Source organism: Triticum dicoccoides, chromosome 1A (assembly GCF_002162155.2).
Source record: "Triticum dicoccoides isolate Atlit2015 ecotype Zavitan chromosome 1A, WEW_v2.0, whole genome shotgun sequence".
Taxonomy (NCBI): domain Eukaryota; kingdom Viridiplantae; phylum Streptophyta; class Magnoliopsida; order Poales; family Poaceae; genus Triticum; species Triticum dicoccoides.
In genome coordinates, this window is record NC_041380.1 from 401,989,706 (window position 1) to 401,996,713 (window position 7,008).

The window sequence follows — 7,008 nt, forward strand, 5'->3', positions numbered from 1 at the left end:
TTGTTCTCTACAACATTCACTTATAGCTATGTCTTCATGCTTGAACCTTTTCTTGATCTGAGTGAATGTGATCGGACCCTAACCCCCTCTGTGCTTCTATCTCAAATTCTATCTATCTAAATCATATGCATTCTATTGAAACCTGTCGATTGTCTTCTTTGAGTCCTTGTCAGCAGAAGACAAAGAGACAAACATTTAAATCTATTTTTAATGCTATATCCTTGTTGCTTGAATACTGGAGAATCCGGAACGACCACCCGACAATCCAGGCGTGCGTGGGAACATGGAACATATTGCAATAAGTTGCATGCAAGCCACGTGTCCTTCAGATGTGAACCGCCAGGGGCACCTGCGTAATTACGTTGTGCGTCCCTATCATTATAAATACACACTCACCGTGGTCATTATCTCTTCTTCCACCTCACCACCTCACACAAACTCTAGCGCCCCCGCTAGCTCGAGTCGACACCGGAGACGAAGCGCTTAGATGCTGTGACGTCTTCAACGATGTCCTCACGCCGGCCGCAGACCTCGTCCTCTCCGCCGCCGCCGTAGGTGTCTTCCGTCGCCAAGTTAGGGAACAGAAGATTGAACTGCTCGACCTCTACCTCTACCTCGTCTAGCAGTTCATCCGCGGTAATTAAAATCTCACTTTTACTGCCTTTTTGATCTGTCAAATCCATCCACTTCAACCAAAAGTGGTTTCTTCACTTCCAAATATGGATCCATCCTTATCTGCATCTTATATCATGCTAAGAATATTCACTTATGCTTCATAACTAGTTAGATTCCTCACTTGTACTTTTCATGGATTCATACAAATCTGGAACTGACTCTCTTCAAATAAGTGAATGTCTTCACTCTATGAGGTCAATGTCTTCAAAACAATTTATCTTCAAAATCTTCTGAGAATGCATATAACCTCTTCCCCTTCCCTCGCACCTTAATGCTGTCACAGGTACATGTCCGTGGGAGAATCCCTTGGTTCTCATAGTCTGCATTCATTTGCAGAGTTCTTATAGCAGCATATACACTCCCCTGAAGCCAGCTCTTGTCTGACCAGCAGAAGGAAGCCATTCACTGTTTTGAAGCCATTCCATCTGAATATAATGGCCACTAAGAAATCTGCCAGGAAAGGTGGCAGGCAGCACCCTAGAAATACTACTAAGGATTTACCTCCAGATCTGTTTGAACTGTACAAGTCAAATCCAGAGGAAAGCTACGGCCAGCGCAAGACCCGAATCCAATGGATTCTAAGATATTGGGCAGAAGAATGGTTCAAGTACAACTTTGTGACCCCCGAATATGCAGAGAAGAATGCTATCAAGCAACCATGGGGAGATTTCCTATACAGTAATCTACAGCCGAAGTCGAAGCCTGAAGCCATTGCTCAAGGCTTCTACCCATGCATGGTCCGAGGACCGAAGCTTGACACTGCCGACCCATCATCCTTGTTATGGTGTCGTGAAGACAATTTGTTCAAGCGCAACTATCAGTTTGCCAAGGAGTCAGCGACCAAGAACAAGAAGGAGATGGGACTCAACATCAACCCTGGTCTGTCTACTTCATGGGCTGATGGCACGCATGATGCCAATCCAAACATCATCAGCCCCTTCGCCAACTTCGATGGTCTTCTCTCACACATCGCTGCCTAGAGGGCTACGGTGGAACAATCTGCTGATGACGCAGACTCTGAAGATGCGCCAGCACCACCGAAGCAGAAGAGGAAGAAGACAAAAGCTTCAAAGCCCTCTGCCACGCCAAAAGCTTCGACACTGAAGCCATTGGCCACTGCACCTCCTGAAGCCAGTGTGCAGTCTAAAGACTTGTCTCGTGTCTCCAAGAAGGTCGAGAAGACCAAGAAATCCAAGAAGCCCAAGAAGATTTCTGGGCATGAATTGACTCCTGATGTCGTTCTAAGGAACAAGGAAGACACCATTGATCTGTCCAGTGATGAAGATCTTGGTGATGATGCCCTTGAGCAGCTAATCAAGAGCAAGCAAGAGGCGGAGATCTTCAACAATCTGCCCCTCTTTGATGAGTGGTTCGAGGACCAAAGCATTAGTATTGATGATCTTCAGCTGCATGTGGACATTAGCGTCACTTTCCATGGAGCCATTGCCAATGAACTGGCCGTGACTCAGAAAATCGTCCAGCTGAAGAACAAGATTGACTATGAGAAGGCACACTTCAAGAAGAACATGGCCAAGCTCAGCGTGGCAGATATTCATATCTTCAAAGAGATGATGCATAATCTCAAGGAAGAATTTCACAAGAAGAGATAAGAAACCAAAGGCTCACGAGAGCGCATGAAGTATTTTGCAGAGAAATGCGTTCAAGCCCACAATGAAGCTGAAAAGCGCAAAGCTCTTGGGCGTCCTGGCATCGACCCCAGGATGGCTGCCAAACCAACGAAGAAGTCTGTTGTGGCCCGAACTGAAACATCAAGGCAGGAAGAACCTCGCATTGTCTTCCCTGCCAGCATGACAGGCTCGAAGCCTAAGGTCCCCTCAGCAGCTTCAGAACTGAAGAAGACAAGGGCAGCTGAAGCTGATGCCAGGAAACGCAAGCACAAGAACACCTCTGATGAGGCCCCATCCAAGAAGAAATTAAAGAAAAAGTCTTCAAAGAAAGAGCGTGATGCGGCCTCTAAGCCCCTTGTTGTTGAGCCCATTTCTGTTGCCCGTCCAACCTCCACCAACCAAGAGCATCGCCTTGTAATCCACGAGCCTGCTTCCATAGAGGATCCTGAAGATGAAGAAGTTCCAGCTGTTGACCCCATCATAGCTGAAGACATTGGTCGTGATGACAATGTTGAAGATGATGTAGTCCTTCCTCAACTCGTGCACCAATCGGTATCATCGCCTGTTCTTATGAACAGTGAACTCATCAGCATTGGTCGTCCATTAACGCCAATTGCTCGGGACGATTCATGGGCCGAGCGCCCTCAACAAGACACCCCCGTCCATGATGAGACACCCAGAACTCCATCACCTCAAGTCACCACTCTGGTGCTTGACGATGATAACTACATGGTACAGACCACTCCATCACCACAAGCGTCGCCCGCTTTCCGCAGGCTTTGCAAAGGCCCCGGGTCCCAGGTCACCATGTCGAGCATTCCGGAAGGGGAAGTGCACCAAAGCTCAGTAGCACGTCAAGTGTTTTCTGAAGCCACCCCTATCGCGAATGTCTCCTAGTCTGAAGCTAAAGCTGCTGAAGACATTTCGGCTGCATCAGCCGATGAAGATCAAGGAGAAAAAGAAGAAGAAAGAGTTGCCACACCCCCAGTTGTTGATCTAGTCATTCTCGAGGAGAATGTGACTATGCCCGACCCTCCTGTTATTGAACAAATGGAGGTTGAAAACATTGAGGCTGCCACAAACAACGATGCTGAAGCCAATGACACTGTCATGGTTGAAGACAATGCGGTGCCTGAAGCTCATGAGGAGCCCAAAGTAAATGTGGAAGTTGAAGCCATTGTTCCTCAAGGCCTCACACCATTGAACAGGCCTATGATCATGGTCAGCTTGTCATAGTTAGATGGCCTGTCATGGTTCCACCCTATGCTCCCGGACCGCAATATGACTATCATGTGGAGCAGAGACCACAAGTTCAGAAGCCCAAGCCACGACTGCCAAGGCTTCCAGGTGCTGCCACTACAATGGGTTCTTTCAACGTGCATAGCTTCAGAGCCCACAACACCTTCTTTGACAGTGTTAAGAATCCATACTTGAAGCCAGAGATCTCTTTCGATCGCTTCTGGAGTCATCAGCAGCGCAGCTATTACTCCTGCATTCTATACAATCAAGAGCGGATCTTTCCACACATGTGTCTTAACTGTGAAGCTATTGCTGGGCTGCCCTATCTTGAAGAAGCACTTGACTGCTTCAGAGATGTTGGTCTTCTACCTTTTGTGACAGACAAGGAGGACTGGAATGAAGAGCTTCTACTGTAGTTCTATGCAACACTTCATATTCGCGGCTACAACAGGGATCCGAAGACATGGATTCTTGAGTGGATGAGAGGTGATGTGCATCATGAAGCCAAAGCTCAAGACATCATCGAGCTTACTTCCCTGCCCACTCCAGGCGAGTTCTACGAGCCTAGTTATCAGCGTCATCGCGATGAACTGCAGAGTATCTTCTAGAGGCCCGAGCCAAATATGAGTGAGATGCTCAGTATGATGAAACAATTGCCTCCGGATGCTGAATACCCCAAAGAGTTCTTTGTAAAGGACCTTGAGTACTTGCCCCGCACTGTTTATCATATTCTGAGGTGTACTCTCTGGCCAATCAAGGGACACTCTTCTGAAGCCAAACTAGAAGGAGCCATGAAGACTTTGGTATTCTATATCATCCATGGCATCAGATTCAGTACCCAGGACTTCTTCATCAGACAACTTGCTGCATCAGGGATTGTTCTGTTTGGCCTCAAGTTTTATGCTCCATGGGTGATGCACCTGATCAAGCTCCATTCTACTATTGACTATCAGCCCTCAGTGCGCAACCATCTTGTCTTTCTGCCTGAGGTTGATTTGTCCATTGAAGACATCTATCCCGAGCCAGCCAAGCAGCCTATACATCTTCAGAATGCTGAACACCATAGCTTCTCGCAAACAATGGAGGGGATTCTTGTTCCCAATGCTGCAACTCCTACTTATCCTCTTGCTGGGAATATGAGAGTGCCACATTGTGCCAACACTGAAGCCACAACAAGTACGGTTGCCCAAAGGCCTCGGAAGCGTTCCCGTGTCCTCAATGACCGAGAGCTTCTTGTGTCCCTACACCAGAAACAGGATAAGCATCATGACTGGCTAAAGCGTCAGATGCAGAGATCTTGGTGGATATCAATCACATTCGAAACTTGGCCACCAAGAACTCGTTCGTTGCCCATGAAGCCTGTCGGCGGTCCTGGAAGATTCTCACACTGATATGTCCTAAAGACGATCTTTGCAAAGATGGCTTCACGGAGGGCTTCAAGTTTGATTGCAGGCCTCCATGAAATGCAAGCTGGCGCCGCACTCCCTCAATTGAAGATTCTAAGCGTTCATATTCGTCTGCAACTATTATTGCGGGAGTCGTCGATGAAGAAGACGACGCCACTTCACCGACCATGGCTACACTGCATCAGGCCCGTCTGCACCACCGAACTTCAACATCGACCCTACTCCTTCATCTACTCCTGATGGGAACAAGTAGATACTCTATGTCTTCAAACCTTTTTGGTCCTTACTGACAAAAGGGGGAGAAGCTTATGAGTTAATAGTCTTCAAGCGGGTCCTTATGGGTGGTTCCTTTATTTTGCTAAGTCTTTACAACTCTCATATTTTGAAACATTTGGTTCTTTGAGTTGTAACACTTAAACTCGATGGTCGTCTGCTACTTATTCTGCTACCTTGTGATGTGATGATAAATTCCGCATGAAGCCATTCCGCAGACGTCCATTTTTCATTATGCATGTCACTATCTTCGTTATCTCTTTATATGCATGATGAATTGTCTTCATAAGTCGAAGAGGATCTCCACAAAGTAAAACCTACCATGTGCATTTGCATTCAAAAGCAAACTACTTATATGCACATCTTCAGGGGGAGCCGTTTGCTACTTATGAATACAATGCCTTAATCCTTAACTTTCACATACTTTTATCCCCGTTGAAAACTTCAACCTGTTTGTCATCAATCACCAAGAAGGGGGAGATTGTAAGTGCATCTAGTGCCACCCCTAGTTGGTTTTGGAGAATTGACGACAAACTTGGTTGAGGGAGTAATGTGTTTGTGAGAATTACAGGATAACACAGGTAGTAGTCCCTTAGTGATTCGGTTTACCTATCAGAGATGGCCACTAAAAATGTGTGAAGACATTGAAGACAATTGTGGTCTGTGAAGATATTCACAGTGAAGATAATGACATGAGAAGACATTCACATGAAGACTATGGAGTGCCAAGACATAGTTATTTTGTAGTTTCCTTTTCTTTTTTGTTGAGTCATCGGAACCATTGTACTGTTAAGTGGGGTCCAAGTGAACAAAGTGAGAGTGACTAATGTGATGCTCAACCAAATCCTATGTTTTCGAGAGAAGACAATGAGAGCAAATCTTATCCAGAGCTGGATGAGTCAGCTTTACTTGTAGCCCAAGTCAAGCTGTTGCGTGTGTTGAAATCTGACCGTTGGACACGTGTCAGTTCCTTAGTGACCTAGGGTCATTTTGGACAAATCAAATCGGGTTGCCTCCTGGCTATAAATAGCCCACCCCCGACACCATAAATTGGTGGCTGCTTAGAGTTAGTGCACGACTTTTGTCATTTGCGAGCAACCCACCTCCGAAGCATTTGAGAGAGAGATCCTTGCGAGGACAAAGCCCAAAACACCCAGAGCCAAAGAGTGTTAGGCATCACTGAAGTCTTTCTGTCCGCGTGATCTGAAGACTTGTTACACTTGAGGACTGTGAATCCTCCAGCCGGTTAGGCGTCGCGTTCTGAGCATCCAAGAGTCATTGTGGATCGCCGGTGAACGAAGTCTGTGAAGGTTTGGAAGTCTACCTTGAAGACTTACCAGAGTGATTGGGTGAGGACTGTGTGTCCTTAGCTCAAGAGGAATAAGGTGAAGACACGGTCTTCTGAGTTAAATCTCAGCCTCCCTAACCAGACATACATTTATCACAGCAACTGGAACTGGTCTACCAAATCCTTGTCTTCACCAAGCTACTGGTTCTATCCTTCACTTACCTTTACTTTACAGTTTGTCTTCGTGAAGTCATTGCTTTCCTGTATAATCTGATTGACTTCACTAAGTGAAGACTGTTTACTGTCTGGCTTCATACTGTCTTCCATCCTGATCCATACTACCTAGCTGCTGATAGTCTTCGTGCTTTCACTTTATTGCTTACTTGACTATGGCTTGCCTAGTGTAGTCTACCTTCCGCTGCATATCTATAGGATCATTTCTACTGTTTGTCTTCAAAGCCCCCATGTTTTGAAGACTTTCATAAAAATCGACTATTCA